We start from the raw sequence: 22,132 nt of genomic DNA, 5'->3' as shown, positions 1-22,132 counted from the left end.
GAGAACTTTCTCTCTCTACTGTCTCCTGTCGCATGAGGTGAATAGTAATCCTTGTAATAGCCACATCTTTCCCATCTCCGTGCTTCGTCTCGATAGTATCTTTCTCTGCTCCAACTTCTTTCCCCTTTGGATCGGTAGTACCTATTGCTACCTTGTTCTGATCTTCCTCCGCTGCCAGATCTGTACTTTGAATATTTGACTGCTCTTCTGCCATTCTCAGGGCTGTTTCTTTCACGAGGGAAAGATCTGTACCTGCTTCCCTCCCAGTACTCCTGCTTGTGACTCTTTTGCTCAACAAATTCCACGCTCTGAGAACACCTCCTCTTGCTGGAAGGACCTGCTTTTTGACTCTCCTTCTCTTCACTAGGAGCATGTTCCCTCTTGCTTCGGTAATGCTCTTTCTCAGTGGTTTTAGTCTTGTCCTTTGTATCTTGGCGTCTATCTGCAATAGCTAAGGAAGAAAGATTGTTAGAGCTACATTCAGTGTCAGACTTGAGAGAGGAAGTTTGCCGCAATTTCTCACCAGGCTCACAAGACTCTTTGCCGGACAAAACGGTTTCTTTTGAAATGAGGTCACGTTCTTTTGATCTTCTTGCTTTCTCCTTGTCTCCACGGTCATCACATTGGTACTGGGCGAGGTATTCATCGTTCCCAGGAGATTTCGGAGGTTCCGCAACACTGCATAAAATAAAAACCCATTTCTCACTTCTGCTGAAGGACGTGAATATTAAGAGTAAAACCTTCCAAAGGCAAACAAACAAACAAAAACCTCCGGACTACAGGAACCCTCGCAAAGATATGCCATTTAGAAACCTCTCCTGTGATTAGGACACCTTCTTCAGCTCCCAGAGAAAGTGCTTTTTCCCCTCTTGCTTCTGAAGCCATTGCACTAAAAAAGCAAACGCATCTGTCTCCTTCCACCTGCTGCTCTGAGAAAAAAGGCATAGGGGCGAGCGGGGAACAGCCAGTGTTTCTCCAGACGGTGGAGAAAAATGGAAAAACATTCTATAAAGGAACACAAGTTCTCCTTGAGGCACCAACCTGCATCAGAGTGATATGCTCAGTGCTGATCATTAGTTCTGTTCGTGACACTGGACACACAGTATGGAATTGTACTAATTTAAATCCTTCCATTAAATACTATTAGTAGACAGATAAAACTGTAACGAACTTCCATAAAGTCTTGTCTTAATCAGACTGTGCTCATTTTACCTCATTTCCTCTGACAAACTGTTCAGCTGGCTGGCTGTGAAGGACTCTGTGATGACTTCTCGATTGACTGAAGGCATAGCTCCAGGCATCTGCAATTAAAACGCACAAGTCAGCAGACAAAAAAATACTATTTGTAGTAGTACTGAGGACTAGTCTTGTCAGAATTTCTCCATTAAATGGTAAGCAAGACCGCTGTGAGTTGTATGCATTATCTACACTTCAAAGATAACCCCAACTCACCCCCCAAAATCTACTTTAGGAAACTTAGGAATTTTTATCTCAGCTGAGCTTAAGTTGACAAGTTCTAATGTAAGCTCAGGTCTGCAAATTCTAAGGGGATAATACCACAAAGTCTTATGATCACGTGTGTGCTGTGTTTTCTCAGTATTTCACCTGAATTAGGAACACAATAAACACTCCCGAATACATCGTAGGTGAGAAATTCTCGATGGAGCAAATCTATGTTTCAAGCAATCCATTTGTTTTAGAAAAGAACATCTCAGAAGGTTTAACAGGTTCTACTCGGCAAGTGGAATCATCAAGTTTCAGTCCGTTTTCTTTAGATTCATTAACTAACCTAATAGCACCATTTAGTGAATCTGTTTTTGGCAGCTCATGCTGGGATCTTCCTTTGTCAGCATTCTGACAGGAAGAATTGGAATGCTGCAATGTACGGACTACCTTTCACACCAAAATTCCATTAGAGGACATTGCATTGCATTTCAAATTCCTTTGAAATAAGCCCTTTGACTCCTCCTCAGATTTTCCTGAAGATTCTGCACCATAAGGGACTGTGTTATCAGAGCTGAGTTTAGGATTTTCATTCACTGTTGGCTCCACAAAAATTTCATCAGAAACTTTTTTGTTTGTTTGCATTTGCTTCATTTGCATTACCAAATTTGTAATTGTGGATGAAGGAACAGCCTGGTAGAGATCTTCATCCTCCACAGCACTGCTAAGAAAGTCAGGCTGTGACACAGTCTGACGAGCAGACAATTTATTGTGAATACTGATGGTGATCTTCTGTTTTCTTGACGTATCAGTAATTGAAGGCCTGGTAATTGCCTGGTTTTGAACACAGGCCATTGGTGGTGCTGAAGATGGCCTTTTTAGGGTGACACCAGTGGTCTTTGCGTCCTCTTTTATGGATCCATTTCCATTTAAACGGCTTGAATTCTGTATTTAAAAAGAAGAAATTGCAAGATGGATTAACGCAAACACTGCATGTAACATTTTGAAACACAAAACTCTCCTACTGAGTGTTTCTACAAATGGTCTTAACACCTAAAAAGAAAAACACACTGCCCGTTAAGGATAAATGCAAGTCCAATAAGCGTATTCAATTCCTGCTTTTGGTTTACTGCAGATTGGTATCAAATTAACATCATCTTTGAAAAACAGCCAAGCAACTTAACATTACCTGCTGCTATTCCCAAATATATTTATTTTCCCCTTTAAACATACCCTGAAAAGCCTGAAGTAATCGTTCTGGTGCTCAGGAATAAGACATTTAGTTTTCCCTGTCTTAGCTAAAGTGACGAGGATAGGAAAAACAAGTCCTCTTTTAAATGATTTGAGGATTAGTACACTCTGCTTAAATAGTCAAAGAGCGTAGCTCTCTGTGCTTTAGAAAGCTGTCTTGGAGGTATAAAGTAATGGAGTCGCATGGCTGCACAATTTAGCAGTAACCACTGTTTGAATGACTCTGGCTGTAGCATGAGGGCTGTGAAGAAAGCTGCAGCGTGGGAAGGAAAACAAAACTAAGATGCCGAAAACCAAACAAAAAACCCCACACCAAACCCCAAACCCACTAGCAGTTTGGTGCCGTTATCTGCCCTCCCGCTTCCCTGAATTACCTTAATCATATGAGGAAGAAGTCGTGGTCCCAGAAATCCAGCCTGCTTACTATTAGCCCCCTGCTGACCAGGAGGGAATGAACAGGGATAAGATGGTGCTGGCAAGTAAAACGCACGTTCTCCAAGTGTCAAATCATAGCGCCTTCAGAAAAGAGCAGTGATCGTAGTTTAGTTTTTCTTTCAGCCTACTCTTGGATTAAATCCCATCCTATCATTTTAGAGGAACAGCTCATACGATATGGAAGCCTTCTCTACAGAAGGCTTCGCCATGACTACAGACTGAAAAGTAGAGAACAGTCTTCCTACTAAGACTATCACTTGCACAGCAATAATTCATTCTTACACCACAGATGGCCTTCATTTCTCTCCTTCTCTAAATTAGCCAGCTACAGATAACACATAGATAGCAATTTACATGAGTGCTGCAGTTTAAGGCCGAGCAACAAAAGATAATAAACGACACAGAGAATTTCAGGTTAGACAGAACTGAATTAGACAAATAATAATCTTCTCCCGGGATAGCAAGAAAAACACTTGCAAAACAGAAAAATATCAATAACAGGAAAGTAAATCTCTTCTGAACACATTTTAAGATTTGTTATTACCTGATATAAAAAAGTATGTAAGCTTGCTGACCAAGAACTCTTTTAATGTCAGTATGCACTACTTTAGCATCATTCATCTGATACCAAAGTCCATTACCAGCCTGCAAATAAAGACAACGATTTCTTTAGGTGAATTGCACGTTTTCCAATTGAAATCACGGATAGGAACAAAATACACACATGTCAAATAAAAATATAATGAAATCTTTTTCCCTAGAAACAGTAGCTGCTAGTCATGCTTTAATTGGTTTGCCAGCACAACCTTTACCCTGTTAGAAATGCTGTTGACTTCTACCTTTACATAGCATATATAGTGTCCTGAGTGACAGCTGACACCGTGATGTACCAGCACCGCGTATAAGGCATAGAGCAGTGGTTCTCCCATTGACTGCGACATGTAGGCTCTCAGGTCCAAATACTCCGGATATTTCACCTCCTAAAGAGACATCAAGAAGATAGAAAAATTATCCCAGAGTACTTCGTGGACTAGCCAGAGAAAAACACTTCCAAAAAACACAGACTAGAATTGATTTCTAGAATATATTTCTCGAATATATTTCTTGATTCACTACAAATAAGTCTTCCCATAAACAACGGTTAAGACTAGAAGTTGCAGAGAACTGTTTCCTGATGAATCAGCCTTCTCAGAGGAAAGCATATGCTTCTTGTCAAGCGGGAACTTTATTGATATTAAGAGAAAGAATAAGCCATAGTCGTTAGTCTACAATTATTGTCTGAAAATATTAACAACTTTCAGCTTTGGGGGATGTCCCATTACACAATGATATAGTTGCATTACAGTGGTAAATATACCTTGTTGATCTTTCCACCTGTGAAATCTGCAAATCTTTTCAGTGATATTGTGAGAACCTTGGAAGAACGGTGTATGGTAAATCTCTTGGACGCAGGAACCATCTTTTTACACCTTAAAAACAAGCAGAGATAAGTGTTTGAAGGCATCTTCTTTTTTCGCCCCCAAAACAAACTCCTTTTAATGTCTCACGCATGCCTATGCTATTTGAATGATATTTACTTGCATAATAGGTTGGTCTTTTTTCTTTTCATAAACCCGTGCACTGCGTGTCAGGTTTGTTAATACAGAGAAGAAGGTCAATTTTCCCAACAACTCAGAGCATAGCGGGAACAGGAATCTCTCACAAAAGGGTATGACCAGGTTGGATGGCAAGGTACCATTTCTTGGTCTACAAAAGTGGCTATTTGAACTCCAATCCTGGATACATTCTTTCAGCTTTCAAGGGAAATACAAATACTGAAAGCGGAACGAGAGAGCCTTGGTCCCCAGGGCTAGAAATTGCAAATAATCTCCAACATAGGTCGACTATCAACATCAAAAATACAACAGAAGCACATGGTCATTCTACAGGAGGGAGACATTTAACAGTAGGAAGTCTTCATGTACTGAGCTTGTCTGGAAAGACACTGAACCCATCTGCCATCCTTTGAAACAAAATAGTTCAGTTTGACACATTGCCCGCTCCAAGGTAGGACCTACGGTGTAAGCAGTGAAAATTAGCCACTAGCCCAGAGAACAACGGAAACTGGGCAGTTTACATCAAGAAAAGTACTGTCGAGAGCTAATAAATAGAAAGAACAAAAGTAGCTCTTTTTGAATTCTGATGGCAAAATACAAGCCAGAGAATTGCAAACCCATAGGGAATGCCTATGAACAAGACTTCCCCCCTCCAAGGAAACAAAAATCCAAGTCTTTTATAAACTTCCACAAAACTTGTAAGTAGATCCAAAGTTTAGAGGTAGTCCAACAGAGTCATGCAACATAGAAAACTGACATCTAGGATTAAGACCTAATTCGTCAAAATCTTACTCGCTACATTTATAGCAATTCTCTCCATCCAGCTCTTCAGGTTTCACAAAGAGTTCCAGAGCTCTGCTAACAGACGAAACCGCCTAGAGCAGCGAGAAAGAAGAGCGCAAAGTCACCGTAATTCAAAATTCCAGAGACATACTAGTAGTTTATAAGAGAATCTTACTAACATACTCAAGCGATCTACTAGGAGCACTGTGAAGAAGGAGGCAGAAAGAGCATGCTCAGCATTGACCTCACCTGGAAGGCATTTGACTTTGGAACAAATACTTTTCCAGTAGCCTAGACAGCATCTACAGTGTGCTTTGTCATCAATACTGGGGACAAATTCATCAGTCTAACAATTAGATGTATATTGAGGTAGAACAACAAAGAAGTAGGACAGCATTATAATTTTTGCAGAAAGAGAATTCTTTCCCCTTAAACCCAATGCAAATGTGGAGACTATTTACATGGGTTCCACGGAAGGACAAAGTCCAATCCACTTCCTTAGCACCACCAAGCTCTTACGTTTTAACATTATATGTGGTTTGGTTTTTTAAGTTAAACAAGTTTAATTTAGAAAGTTATGCATGTACTTAAACATCATGAATTATATTTAGAAAACATCTTACCTTTATATCCAAAGTGATATCAAGAAATGCCTCATACGTATCCGAAACTGCTTTGCAATTCAAGCACTTCACTGGAAACAAAATATAAATGCTTAACATTATGTGAAGGAGACTAACTGTCCAAATTCAAGTTGTTGACAGATACTACTTTAGACAAACTACAGACTGCTTTACTACTGACAAAAGACACAGATCAGTTCTAAGGACAGGAATATTTTTTCAAGTACCTCTTGATCTTAGAAATCCTCCAAATATTTGATGAATGATGGTGGTAGCTTGAGAAGATCTGTCCAATCTGGAAATAAATTATAATCAGACCTCAGAAGATTTAAGGCACAGAATTAACTCTTCAAAGAGTTTGATGAAAACCAAGGATGATGTAGACTTGCGTTGCTGATAGTAAATAAGGCACTAAAAGGTGCTAGAGATCATTTCTGAGAGTAAATAAAGGACTAGAAGGTGCTAGAGAATGTATGAAAGTGAACTTGTTTATGCTTACTCGGTGCTTCCGTTCAAGCACGCTTCCTGCATAGCATCAACAGTATAGCGCAAGAACTCGTGTGCGTCTTCTTGACTGCCAAAACGGAAATGTTGTCCTATTCCTAAATAAGAAGATGATAGTATTGACCTCATTTAAAAATGAAATCATTCTTGTATTTCTAAAATCTCTCTTCATTGGAGTGTTAAAACCACTTAGACACATCAAATAATTATTTGAAGATTACAAGCTATCGAAAAGAAACACATCTGAAGCCACTTACGACTGAGATTACTGATAACATGCGTAGGCTCGATGGCATCAACAGTGCAACGCAGGGCCTGGTTAATGTGAGTCTCCATCGTGCACATCATGCAAAAATCTTGTTCACGACCTGAAGAGTGAAAGAACAAAGCATCCCAGTCCAGCGAAATATCCATACCTACGAACATCTGAGTACAATTTAAGCTATAGATACCATATCCACTCTCCTTGCTACATTCTCTTCTCCCAAGATGCCAATGTCCCAACAGTCTTGTAACATTTCATTTCACACAACTTGACAGAAGAAAAATATCCACTAAGCCTGTATTCAAATGCATTTTGTGATGAGAAATCTAAAAGACTACTGCAAAGTCGCAGTTGTAAAGGCTGACAGGAATGTGAACTCCACAGGCTGCAAAATGTATTACTCTCTAAAATTATTACTAAATGCATTACTGTCCAATGCACTTCATTATTCCCATGAAGCAATAAATGATCCTTTAATAAACAAACAAACAAACAAACAAACAAATAACTAAATAAATAAACCATGGTGCATTAATTGCACTCCATATGCTATTCGGAGCCCACTGCTAATACAGTGCTCAAAGCCAGCTGCTACAGGTAAAATCAGGCAAATAAGCTTATCTCACAGAATCACTGCTGTTCTTTCACCTTCAGAGCTATCCAACAGATTCAAAATACTGTTAGAAAGTACTCACATGACTGCCTGTGCTCAAGAGAAAGCATGTAATTGGCAAGTGGGGGTGTGTAGGTCAAACACTGCAGAGTAGCATTAAGAAAACATGTGTTGCCAAGATTGTACAGGCCAACTCCAACACTTTGTGTTTCTCGCCAATCCATACAAATCTTCTCAGGTGGAAAAAGAATGCTCTGTGGCGGAGCAATTCCATCATTAACGACTGCAAGAAAGTTAAATTTAAAAAGAGATCTTGTTTGTTTGTTTCGAAGAAAGGTATTTAAAAAAATACTATTCTGCAGGAGCACCTAGAGGAGCTAGCTACAATCCAAACCAGAAAAACTTATTGCAGACAGCTTTAATACCACCAAATTCAAATTGGCTGGTCAACACAATGTTTTGGGAAAAAAAAAAAACAAAAAACAAAAAACAAACAACTTTAGTCAACCATTTTAATGTTGACTGTAAATATATCAAAATTAATTTCTGTAACATCAGTCACTTCAGTTGCCTTAGGGGATTCGCTTTTGAAGTCTTTGTTCACAGTAGTCCCCTTCTCTATCAGTGCAACAAGTAAGAACTGCATTTTCTACTTTTGCTTTGAAGAAAATGGAGGCAGGATAAAACACACACTTACTTAGATCTCTTGGGGCAAAAGCCTTAGAATTTTCAGATGATCTACAGTAAATAGCACCTCCACGTCCTTGGGCCACAGAGACTTGGCTTGAATCTTCTGCAGGCACTATCTGGCCCCAGTTGGCGGTGCGTGACATCAGTATTTTAGGACTTGGTTTCTTGGATTTGCCAGACCGCCTTGAAGAGGGCTTTTTAGGCTTTGAAGATTTGGGCTTCTTAGCTACGGTCATTGTTCACATCTGCAACAGAGACAGAAGTTCTGGCTGACGTAAGAATATCAAGAAGCATTCCAAGAAGAAAAGAGTAACAGAAGTCCTGTCACTTAATCTCAAAGAAACAGCCTTAAGAACTAAATCGCTGGTATGAATGATTTAAAAAGAATCCCCAAACTAAACACACAAAGTGAAAATTTCCATCTGAACTCTATCAGTATTACTTTTCGCTTCTGCAGAACTAGTGGCTGATGCCATTTCTTTCCCTTCCGTAGGATTTTAATCCATTACAACTCTGGAGTCTTTTTAATATAAAAATGTAGAAGACATTCTCTGAGGGGAATCAGTTATTTATTGATTTCCGGAGTTGCGCAATTATCTGTTAATTAGTACCTATGATCTAACAGATAATTGTTGCAATTATCTATTGCTGGCATTAGTAACGGAACACTATTACTTCACTGCCTGTGTTTTTCTGTTTCGTCTGCACAAAGGTACCCAGAACTCACTGCTACTTTTCTTCTGTCTTTCCAGGGCTCGCCCTCTACCTCACTGTCTACTGCACCAGTCATGAGGGGTTTGTTGTGATTCTATAATGAGCCTAGCTTTTAAATACACCTTTCATGGGCGTCACTTGGTGACGGCAAGTTAATTTGTGAGGGCTCCTCAGTCTACATCATGCGGTCGCTTTTTCCAGGTGAAAAAGCGGAGCTGTAAGTGGCAGTACACTAAAGCCCTGGCATGCTGAGATCCAAGAGGAGAGATGTTTGGCCCTCCTTTTCACTCCTGGGAACCATATACCTCAAAACCCACAGAGGATGGGCTATATCTCAGAGAAATCTTGGGAAAGGAGAGCATGAAGAGCATGTTTGCAAATTCATTTCTCCCTGGGCTTCTTCTGCTTCTCCAAGAAAGACGAGTTTGAATATAACTTTGGCAGCAGTACTTCTGGTGTTTTACTCCTACCACATTTAAAACTCCTATGAAAAACTGAAAAGTTAGACTAAAAAGCAGCTCTTTCCGTTCTCCTTTCTAAAGTTGCACGCTTTCCTCATGCAAAACAACAGGGGAATGTAAGCTAGAAACGGAAATGCTGAATGTAAAACAAAACAAAACAAACCTCAGCCCTCCAGGACAAAAGCCAATAACTGCTACAAAGTCCTTTTTAAAATGCTGATTAGGTTTCAAGGTGATACCGCTTTAAATAAGCGTAGTTGTGTGTCCATAGGCAGAAGCTGAATAATGACAGGATGAACTTCTATACTTCATGTTTTGTTACTGTCTTACTGTAGCACACAGGGACTTGTTACCTTTAGGGAAACCACTAACCTCATGGAGGGTTTAAAACATAAGCTAGTTTGTTATACCAAAATGACGGAGAGAACAAAGCATAAAGTGCTTTCAGATTTCTAGCACGCCTTGATTGCTGTCCATTAAACTTCAGACACGTTAAACAAAACACAGTAAATAAGAAAACTCCTAGTCCCACAGCTGGCAAATTGTGTGCAGAGGTTGTAATTAGAACTTTTTTGCCCTGACGTTTTACATTTAAAATTGATTTTAAATCCATTCTATACACACTTTCCATTCCTGAAAAAACAATACGCAAACCTGACAAATGCATTTACATGAGAAATGAAGTCGTCCTTGTCCGATTGGAAGACTAAGGTGACAGCTCCTGGGCTCAGGGATAAGCTCCGATCTTCACCAGTGACAGCTCCTTTTGTAGGATTGAAAGGGAAAATGTTTCAGCAACACTTTGGAAACATACTTAAGGGACAAGAAACAAAATCAAGACTGCAGTGAGAAGGAGAACAGAAAAACAATACTGGGGAAAATGAAAAGGGAAGGGAAGGGAAGGGAAGGGAAGGGAAGGGAAGGGAAGGGAAGGGAAGGGAAGGGAAGGGAAGGGAAGGGAAGGGAAGGGAAGGGAAGGGAAGGGAAGGGAAGGGAAGGGAAGGGAAGGGAAGGGAAGGGAAGGGAAGGGAAGGGAAGGGAAGGGAAGAAGAAAAAAAAGAAAAAAAGAAAAAAAAAGAAAAAAAGAAAAAAGAAAAAAAGAAAAAAGAAAAAAAGAAAAAAAGAAAAAAGAAAAAAAAATAAAAAAAGAAAAAAAAGAAAAAACGAAAAAAAGAAAAAAAGGGAAGGGAAGGGAAGGGAAGCAAAGCGAAGCGAAGACCTTGATCTTTATACTGACCAATGAGATAAGCCTTACACATTTTTAAGTTTATTTTTGACAACTGATTGAGGTGTTACCAGGTATTAAGTACGATTCAAGAGCAAATATTAACACTAGAAAGAAGAAATCCGATCCACCACCACTGTTTCAAAATACATCCATTTCTCATTTGGAGATGACGTCTCTCTGGCAAGATAGTAGAAAAACTGTAAATACCAATAGAGCTTCCTCTCCCGATGTTCCATATACATACCGATGCTGTTCCTACACCTACGCTCTGAGCATAAATTTATGTTGACATGAGTGACAAGAGAGGGTGTTACTCCTCTCTTTGTTTGCCTTGAGAGACACACCTCTTGTCCATTGAAAAGTAAATTCAAGATTCCAGATCAGTTAAGACAGTTGCTATCCCCCCATTCAGAGTTCTGCAGCAGCACTCTTCAGATGTGTTTAGCAGTCTCTTTAGAAAATGTTATCACTTAGGACCTGCTTCTCAGTAGGTCCACGTTTGGCCTCCGCTTAGCAGAGACTCAATCCCAGCTTAAGCTTTCGTACAAGAGCCCCTTCACGAAACGGAGTTGAACCCTGACATAACTGAGTTGAACCTTTAACCTTGAAGCTTCCTTAAAGAAGAAAGCAGCACCCAGGCCAGGAAATAGAAATTAATCGTCACTTTACCCTGAAACGCAGTGGGCTATTCTGTGCTGGCAGGATTGCTGCCGGGCTGGCCGACGAGGCGGCGGGCAGCTCCCCGGGGCCACAGGGCCTGGCACAGGGAGCCGCCGGGGGTCTCCAAGGTCCGGGAACAGCGGCAACAGCGGCAACAGCAGGGACAGAGGGGACAGCAGCGACAGCAGCAGCCACCTCAGCCGGGGCCGTCTCCACAACCGCCACAACGGCCTCGGAACGCCGCCGAACTCGGAGCTCCAGCGTGACGCCTTTTGAACCTGGCCGCGCTGCTCATGGCTAAAACCAGAGCGTTTCCTCCGGCGTGTGTTTACTGTCGGTGCCGGATCGGCCCTCACCCCGAGCTCTCCCTGCCGGGAGGGCTTTGGGGTTGGGGTTTCCCTCCCGCCGCTGCCGCGGGCAGGCCCCGCGCGCAAGGGGTCCGCGCTGGGGAGCAGCATCTCACCCACGGCGAGAGACCGAGGGCACGACATGAAAAAGCCCCGACACGAAAAAGCCACGACATGCGGCCGAGGCGGCGGGGAGACGGCTCTGAGGGAGCTGCCACTTCGCCCCGCCGTCCTCCCCTCCCGGGCCGCCCCGCCGAGCCCCGTGCGCCTCAGGTGCTGCGCTGAGGGGGTGGCTGGCTACTGAGACAGCTGCCCAGGGCACTGCTCATGGCACCGAGCCTGACGGAGGTCAACAAGTGTTGAACAATGCTCTCAGACATCGGGTCTCACTTTGGGGTGGTCCTGTGTGGAGCCACCAGTTGGACTTGGTGATTATTGGGAGTCCTTTCCACCTTGGGATGTTCTCTGATTCTAGGTCAGCAATCCAGTAGCTGATGAGAAGTGTGGAGTCATTCAAAGGGAAGAGAGAGCACAACACTTCTCGTTTGCAGAAGCGGCTATTTGGTTACCAAACCGACGATTCCTTTGCTTCTAGAGCAACTAACAGCAGGGATCCGCTTTACAATGGAGGGAAAAGAGTCGTTGGCATGTCATGTGAAGTAACCTTCAAATCCCAGAGGATGATTTTGTTGGAACTTTATTCAGCTGAAAACACAGAAGCCTTGCTTTTGCTTGTGTTAGTTACAGCTCCAGTTTACTTTGGTTGGGAGGGAAGGCATTCCAGGCTAATGTGCTGTACCTGTTCCTTCAGCTCATTGTCCATAAATGGAGGAGCAAACGAAATCAGTTTTATCTCCATTAAATGCAGCAGACAAAGCGGAGTAGAGGGCGATCTAGCACTTAATTTTTCCTGTAAGCAGGAAACCCAGAACTCAACAACACTTTTCAAATCTTGTCCTGCAGTAAATGACCAGCTGAGTGAAGCTTGCATTTAGAGGATGTGCTCCTCCAGTAGACGGAAATAGCTTTTCCTCTTCACAAGTGCAACTGAGTGGTGGACTGGCAGCTACGTGGTTAACTAGTTGTGCCAAAGGGGTTGTGTTGAATGCACAGAAAAATATGCAGGTCCCAACAGTAAAGGGTTGTCTGTAGGCATGACACTGAGTACAGATGTTGTCTGCAGGTTCGTGCAGAGTGCACCGCGCCAATAAGCACCCAGAGTCGGAATGCACACGAAGGTCTTTTAATTATAGAATTACTTATAGAACTCTGCAGAGTCAGGTACTTGGCCATCTTTCGCAAAGCAAGCACACCTCTGACTCGAATCGCCGTCATTTATACACAGGAAACTTGTGAAAACTCTCTCTTTGGCTCCTTTGGATTGGTTATTACAGCTCACCTAACTTATCTCCACTGAGCTTGTGCATTACAGAGGAATACCGGGGGGGAGGGGGAACAGGAGAGGGGGGACACACACCGAATCCCACATTAGCATAGTTTAGCATTTTGACAGGTGTGATTTTTAATGTGCTAATGACCCTTAATGAGAAAAAGGTTACTAGAGGTCAGTCTGGAGCTGGTGTTCTCCTTCCTGTTTTTTCCCTTTTAGCCCTTCTCTTCCTTGCTTCTGCTAGCTCAAGGCTACCTGTCTCTCTCCTTCTTTATTTTCTCAGCTAAAAGACTGCACAAGCTACAGGCCTCCCTATTTGCTTCAACATTTCCTTGGTTTTGTTTTTTTTTTTTTTTTTCCCAGCTTTGGGACGACACAGGTGTGGTTTGATATTTGCCAGTATAGCTAAAACTCACGCCAGTCTGCTCACGCACAATAAGAAGTAAGATTTAAGGACTGGTTTCATCGGCTTCTTCCATACTAACATCCTTCTTATGTTTTAGATATGCTGAAGTTAAATCAACACTAAGTTACTACTTGTGGAGTAATCGCCTTAAGCGACTAGGCATCATAAGCACACCTCCATCCCAAAAGCTACCCGCCTCCAAGGTGCAACCACCCCTCACTGAGCACGCCCTCGGAATTTCTCACAGCCTGTACCTTTAAACGCAAGTGAGATCATTTCTACCAAGCACAACCAAGATATGCATGACTAGAGTCACTCAAGCTCCACCTTAAAGATAGAAAATAATATCAATTGCTTTAAGAGAAAGGGGATGTTAGGGAAGATACTATCAGGAAGGATTCCTTCTGACATCACTCGACAGGCTGAGCCTCTCACTCCCCCACCCCCACTCCATTGGGACGCCGTGGGGTAAGATCTGAACGCTTGCTTATACCAGGCGTCTCTGTGGAATCTTAGAAATCTCTAGAGTTTTGATGCTTTTTCATGTCTTAATACCTAGGCTGTGTACCTGTGCATTTCATGCATGCTAGCTTGCTTTTGCAGACAGTGAATTTATCACTGACAATCCAAAGAACCTGTGTACCTGTCGCCGTAAGAAATTGCACTTAATTGCATTCTTCCTAGCTGTGAGAGTTCTCCTTGAATGCGACTAGAGCGAGGCCGTACTGCGTTGTTGGTGAATCCGTGACCGTGATAGTTCAGCACCCTGAATCCGACGGGACCCATGACGGTCAATCGGCTACACCCCTTAACGCGACACTACTAGACGAAGAAGATGACAGGGCTTGCATGCACTGCATTAGGCTTTGCATGTGAAAACACCCCCAAATAATTTCACGTACATTTAACGTTTTTAAAGGGAAAAAAACAGGAAGGTGTAGTCTCTCTGTAAGCTACAGCCCTACATAGTTAAGGCATCAGCATTCATTCCTTTGCTTGATAGCAAAGTATGAACATACAGAAGAGTTAAATATTTTCTTTGCATTCTTAAAGGCGATTTTTCAGACTTGGGCTTCAGTTGTTGGAGTTGAAGAAATCAGTAGACATCCTTACTTTTATGTTAAGACCAAAATCTTTATCTAAGATTGTGTTATCTAACGCAACTAAACTCCCACCCCCACATGGTTTTTTTGTAACTTCGCAATGATCTTGCTGCAGTCCCACTCTGATGGTCTTTCAGTAACATGCAAACTGCCGTGGCAGATTCTGTTACAGTGCTTTTCTATTGACAGTGTGCATAACACTCAAGGTAAAGCCCCTCATTTCGCAGTGGGGACATAAAGTGTTTCTTTGGACCCTGCTGCTTCTGTTAGTACTCATTTTTTCACAAACTTCTTGAACCTGAGCCGTGCCTACTGAGCCAACGAATGCTTTGATGACACAGTATTTTGTCAAAGCAGTTTTGCTTCTTGGAGCTACAGAAGCAGCTCTGGCTACGTGATAGGGAATTGTGCTGCATTGGCAAAACCAGACTTAGCTACAGACTTACAACACTTGCTAACTCGATCTATTTCAAATCTCATTTTAACTTTAAAGGACAATCAGTTTTGTGGCTCCTGTCTTACTAATTTGCCTTGTTTTGCATGGAAGGGCAGCCTGTGAATGTTTTGCTTTATTGCATGCTTCAAAAAAAGGCTGAGGAAGAGACTGGAGGAACCTTTGCTATTCTATGGACTTTCCCCCGAGAGTGTGGAATTGCAGGCTACTTGGATGAATGTTCCAATGTGAGTAAGGGAGCAGACCTCAGCCAAAGGAGGTGGAATCCTTGCTTAATAGTAAGTATCAGTGTGGGGACATCTTTGCTTAACGGGAGCCGTTTAAACTCTTCATAGAAACAAAATAAGCTGGACATCTTATGTTTGGAAAGCAGTATGGTTACACAGCTGCTAACATAATGACTTGAGTCTACTGCTCTGCAACTTCAGGTTTTGTTTTCAAGCAGTGCATACATCAGTTTAAGCTTTGGACAAGGAGATTTGCAATGCAAATAGTGATAAACCAGAATCAGCGGCGCTGACGAGTGTAATGGTGAAATGCAGCAAATCAAGTATTCCTGCAGAAATGTGAGATTACAAAACTAGCAAGCCATGAAGCACTTTTGTTGTTGTTGTTGTTGTTTTTTAAATCAATTCTTATATGCTGAAATAGCACCTTCAAGAAAATCTGTTTATCTAGCCAGGTAACGGTGTCTCCCTGTAAACAGGAAGGAAATGCCAGGAGCAGCCATACCTCTTTGCTGTCAAACTAAAGAGCAAGTCGAGGCCAACATCATGCCATAGTGCAAAGGCTTGCTAAGAAAGATCATTCTAAGAGGTCTGCAAGAAAAGATGACTTACTTTGTCATAAGTTTGTCAAATAGAATGGACGAGTTAGTAGTCGAGTACCGCCTGTGTCCGACTCTACAGCTGCGGCGCAGCTCCAAGTCCCTGTTTTCTCCGTGGACTCGTCTCACAGTTTTTGCACCAGCTCTACTCCTCAGTGTTCTGGTGACTGAAACGCAGAAACAAAGGATTTTGAAACAGTGAAGATGGGATTCTCCTTATTTCACCGTTGCTCTTGTAAAATGGAAACAGACAAACAAAAAAGGCACCCTGAAGTGGATTGAGTTTTCTTTACATTTCAGATCAGAAGTTGGTGTCACAACCACTGCATTCCACTTCTTTATCGCTCTGCACGTTTAAACTGTCTACTTAAAACTGGGACCTGTAGGGAAATTTTTAAAGAGACTGAAAGCTAGCCAGACAAAAACAAACGTGCAACTTTTGTTCCATGCAGGAGGGAAATCTACTCCACTTATTTCTGTCTTGGAAAAGTGAGAACAATCAACACCTTTCTCTAAGGTGTTTTCACTCCATTCATGTCAAACTGTATCTAACAGTGCTCAAAACAAACACTAGGACATTGCAAGCCTCTTCCTAAGAGGTGTATGTTTGATTACTCTGTTTATGCATGCAGCACTTCCATTTCCTGCATTAGGATCTAACAGCTCAAGGAGGGAAGAATCGTTTCAAGAGAAACACCCAAACACCACATAAACTCGTGCTTTTTAGAAAAAAGCCTGCCCATTGTTTGCCATACAACACCCTTTGGCACAGGTTGGTTGCTTGCACTGTCATTAAAAGAGCTAAGAGGACAAGGGGAAGGGAAGAGCTACACCACTGTGCTGCTAGGATCACAGCTAAGGTTTACTTTTGTGCTTGCCAACTATAAAACTAAGTTTGAACTTATCAAGTATCGATTTACTTTGCACAATTAGAACGGTTTGCTTTGTGCCTACCAAGCTGCAATTCACACTGCTCCCTCCCCAAGGAATTCATAAAATCTCCTATTTGCACCTACCTCTCTTCACAGAAAAGTCACTGAGGAGTGAATTCAGCTGACTACAGAAGGCTTTGGGGCCAAATGAAAGCCATGGAGTGACCAAGTGCCATCCTCTTCAGTAACCAGCGTAAATAGGTATCCCGGGGACTTACAGCCACTTACCTGTGTTATATTCTTTTTTTCGTTCCAATTTTGGCTTTCTCAACTGCCTACATTAAGAAAGAGGACAGGGCAGAGAAGGGAGAAAAGACTTGTTGTATTAGACCCATCAAGGATGGGAAATTTCACCATGTTTACAAGCCAGTGCTCCATGGTATACAAAGAGAAGCCTGTAGGCCTCACGCAGGATCCACATCCCAAGTCTGTTGTGTGCCATATACACGCGGTTCTGTATGTACCCACATTTCCTAGCTTGCTCATGTTGAATTCTCAAAATTATGAGCAATAGCACCCAAGTGGAAAAGATACATGTCCTGGTTTCAGTTAGGACAGCGTTAGTTCTCCTCCTAGTAGCGGGTAGGTTGCTATGTTTTGGCTGAGGATGTGTGAAAGGATGTTTAGAAGAGTGCTGATACCACCCCGATATTTCAATTGCTGCAGAGCAGTACTTACAACAAGCCAAGGACCTTTCGGTGTCTCACTGTCCTATTGGCGATCAGAATCGGCGCACAGCAACAGCTGCGAGGGGACAGACTCAGGATGGCCGACCCCAACTGGCCAAAGAATTCTATGCCTTATGGCAACACGCTGCACCATGGATAGGGCGGGGCAGCCGGGCTGCTAGGGGTTACACTGGGCACTGGTCAGCGGGTAGTGAGCAACTGCATTGTACATCACTTGTTTTGTACACATTACTAGTAGCAGTACTATCATCATCATCATCATCATTATTATTATTTTCCTGTCTTAATAAACTGTCTTTATCTCAACTCGCGGGCTTCACTGTCCCGTTTCTCTCCCCCATCCCAGAGAGGGAGGTGGGAGGGTTGCAGAAGGGCTGTGTGGTGTTTAGCTGCCGGCCGGGTTAAACCACAACAACACCTCAAAGGGGTTGGGGAAAAAAACAGGTTTTTTTTAGAAAAGCAGAAGACTTTCACTGAGAAGAGGGATTCTAGTTTTAAGGTACTGGTACGCCATCAGCATGCTCATAGGCCTCTGCTGATTTTAGCCGGAGGTTTATCAGGCCACAACTCACTGCACATGCTTTCTCTCTTGCTTTTCAATCTACAAATCGAACAGAGATTGAACATATAGAAATACAGTACCTTGAAAAGCGTCTTCTCTTGACATTTCCCCTCAGTATCGCCATACTTTCTTCAAAGCTGGAGACTGAACACCGCAGGATGCTTTTGCTCATTGATCTTCAACGGTGTCCGTTGAAACATTCATTACTGGGAGAAGAATAATCCTAGGGAAAGAAGGAAACAAGAATATATTTATGTGAACCACGTAGATTCAGATAAAGAAATTCTGCCTCACGCAAGTTTAATTGACCCTCCTGACTTGGTAGTGGGGCAACTAATGGCAGGCAGACACTGAAACGCTGCTGTGCTCAAGAAAAACCTGGAGAGAAAAAAAAAAAAAAAAAAAAAAAACTTTCAAAACTAAAGCTTCCTTTTCCCCACCGTTTTCTTGTGGATAACTTAAGCTTAATATCCTTGGCAAAAAGATATTGCAGCAAAACCTTTCACATAAACTTAGTGTTTCGTGAAAAACTACAACAACAAAACATTAAATTCAATTGGAATTTTTTTCAATAAATTCAATTGGAATTTAAATTCAAAACTTTAAATTCAGTTGAATTTAAATTAAAAAAAATAAACTAATTAATTTAAATTAAAAAAATTTAAATTCAATTGACTGTTCAGAGGAACAGTCAAGCTTGACATTATACATCCTAGAATTAAAATCTAGTTTGAGTTTTTCTCCCATCTCCAGACCTTGCTAAAGATGCTTATTAGGAGCTCTGTCAAAAAAAGTGAAAGGCTTGTTATATCAAAGCTTCGAACCCTTCTTACTGCCCTTGACCTTCTTCACATTGCTGCTCCTACAAGGGTGAGTACTATCATTTTTAGTACGGGAGGGAAGCTGTCATATCCTTGAGTGGGGGGTCGTTCTGTTTACAAAATGAAGTTCCAGTAAGAGTACATCAAATGAACCAACTTTCTTTGAACTTTAATTCATCGCTATATTGAATGAATGACCTCTGGATTTCTCTCTCCCATTTGGAAGTCAATTTGAAAACAAACTACCTCTGCCATAAAGAGCCAGGCATCAGAGACACCTGTTGCGCCTCAAGAACAGAGAAGGTATGAATGACAAGAGCAGCTGAATAAAATGCAACTTGCCATTAGAAATGGGTGTACTGGCATCTACAGGTGCCGCTGGCATCTCCTCATTTTCATTACTCTCTTCATCTGGTTTCTCGTCTTCAGTAGCAGGGTTCTGCTGTGGTGACTTGGAGTTGTCGCATGGAGCACACGCTGCAGAGGTGCGACCTTGCAAGAAAGAATAGATACCAAAGATCTTCGTCATGCATTTTCAGTTACAAATGCAGAGACAAGTCTTCAAATCCTTAGCGTTAAAGCACGTACCTCTTTTCTCACGAGATTCTTTAATTTGTTCACAAAGTCGTCTAAACTCTGTATCCAGTTCGTTCCTCACCATTGAATATGCAGTGTCTTGCAAAACATAGGCGCTGTGACGATCTGAAATTTTACACACTTTAACTGAATGTTGTCTACCAACCAATGAAACTGTTTTGATCACAGAAGAAAATTGCTTTCTTCATAGGTTGGTTCCGAAAGGTTCTCTCAGTGAATATTTTCAGCATAACAACATCGAAGTTAATTAAAACAAAAGCACTAGTTCCTTGGGAACACTTATATCACAATTCCATGCCCAAGTAGCAAAATGATAAAATATTTACAGTCTGGACGTCCAAAATCAGCTAATCCATCCGAAGTCTATTGTCCGCACACAGCATTTATCCATCTATATGTTTGACAGATTTTTTAAACTAGGGCTAAAAAGCACATCCTCACCTGTAGATCTTTGATCCGGGTAGTACTCTAAGGCATTGTTACAGATTAGATCGATGTCCTTCAGCTAGTCTCCGGCAGCGAGGTACTGGCGCGAGTCAATTTGAGTCAGAACTGTTGAAAGATCCATCGGCTCTTTAATCCTTGTGGCATAGTCAGGTACCTGCAGATCAAATACAAGCATTCAGAGGTTTTCTTAACCTTGCACACTGTCTACCAAAATTATTCTGAAGACTTTAAATAAACGACTTCCTAAAAACTCTGAACATTTGCGATGCATCAGAAGATGCTGACATTAACCAGTTTGCTTCTCAAAAATGGAAGGGCTTTTTCATTTTTTCATTAGAGCGGCCACGAGAGGACAACAAGAAGTAGGGAGGTCAGAAGCACATGCATGGTAGAGAAGAAACACTGAGGGTGGGAGATTCATTTCACTTTGCTTCAGAAAATCACAACAGTGAAAGCTGAGCAAGCCATCCGGCATTCTCTTTGTTGTCGACATTGAGGAAAAGGTGCATGAATTGCACCTGTGAAGTACCTATTGCAGGCATCTACTTTAGAATGAGATAACTGGGCCCTGAGGTGCTCATTTCTTCCCTCAGACCAGAAGAGGAGCCTAATGACCAGTTCAGATGAGGACATATGTATCTGTCTAGATTTTTCACAGCTCAAGAACCTAGGAGAAAAGGGGAAGAAAAGCCAGTGGAGGCCCACATCAAGAGGACTTTGCTGATCCGCAGGTATATTCAAGTTACATCTGTCTTTGAAATATACGCCCCTAGTTTAGGCTTATCTCATAAATTAAGGAGAAAAAGGCATCTAAGCAGCCAATTGGAGGAAAAAGAAAACACACTGCACTTATGGTTGATTCCTATTGAGGAGTTCCAGATGAAACAGAGAACAGGATCTCAAAACTTAGTTTTACAAACTGCTGCTCCTATTCCTGTTCCCACAGGAACTGACAGTCCAAGAAAGGGCTTCAGACTTCACTCAAGTAGTCCTGTAAATACTGTTTGTAATTATAAGGAAAGATCTCTGTGCTTTGCAGTGCTGTGACACGCCTACATATCAAAGCTTTTTCACGAGCAAACTGTGTTGGCATTTGGACTGGCTTTTTAGAATGAAACCAGGGCTTTCAGCGAATAATCCCATAAGACACATTTGAGAGTCAGCAGAAGTAAAAGCACTGCCTCTGCTTCTTGCAAAATCCTTACAGTGCAGCCCTAAAAACAAAGTTGAACCTTCCCCAAAACGCTGAGAAGTACGAACACTGAGAAGTTACAGACACACACGGATCAGCACTACTTTACCTTCTGTGGGTCAACGGGCTTTGCAAATTCCCTGAAACGTCTGTCAGTGGCAAGTCTGCGAGTAACGTCCCTCAAGAAAATTCTAAGGTCACGCAAGGTATCCTCCTCTTCCTCCTCCAGCATCCCTACTTTTGTGGGGATCACTCTTGTGGCTTCTGAGGCTCAGCTGGTGGTGCTACAGGCACAACTTCCAATGTCCAATCAACTTCAATTCATCAGGAAAAATTAGCCAATTTACAGTACTCAAATACAAGCATATGACAAATTACTGACAGAAAATGACCACCAAAGCAAAGCCCAAAGAGCTAGTAACTTCGATAGGAAAGTTTTAGATGTACTTCTCATATCCTCCTCACCTCTTTTCTTTACGGGAGGCTTAGCCACTTCATTTAGAATTAGGTCCTCAAAAAAAGGCTGCTCTCTCTGCCCTACCAGGCAACTCAATATTGCACACTTCTCCAAATTCCTTATTAAATAATTTTTGCATCTAAAGCAGAAGGAGGAAAGACATTTCAGATTTAAAGCCACAAAAAACTCATCTTCTATTCCAAAAAGACGAGTACCTTTTCAAATTAAGAATAACCTGAAGAACACAAACTGAAAAAAGTTATCATCCTGGCCTTAAAACGCTACATTTTCAGAGGCTGGCACGGCAAATTCAAATATCACCTTTAAGAATCACCTGTAGAATTAAAGCTCGCTGAAGGGATTGTACGCTACACTGGTAAAGTAATGGCTTTCACCACATCCAACAGCGCCTCCTTTGTATTTACTTGTCTTGCTGCAGCCTTTACTTAGAACCTTTATGGCTATCGAGGGAAGAGACAGGCTTCAGCAGACAAGTGAGGGCTTTTTGCTGAGTTTTTATTTCTCTACCAAAAGGTGTCTGAAGTAGCTAGTACCTCTACGTCTTCCTCCATTTTCAAGTTCTAGTATTAAAAGGTAGGTGAGGAATTTCACTACTTATTTTAGAAGGAATTTACAGCCTGTAC

This window comes from Aythya ferina (assembly GCF_964211825.1).
Source record: "Aythya ferina genome assembly, contig: HAP1_SCAFFOLD_72, whole genome shotgun sequence".
Taxonomy (NCBI): Eukaryota; Metazoa; Chordata; class Aves; order Anseriformes; family Anatidae; genus Aythya; species Aythya ferina.
The sequence above is the reverse complement of the archived record's forward strand: the minus strand, read 5'-3'. Positions refer to the sequence as shown.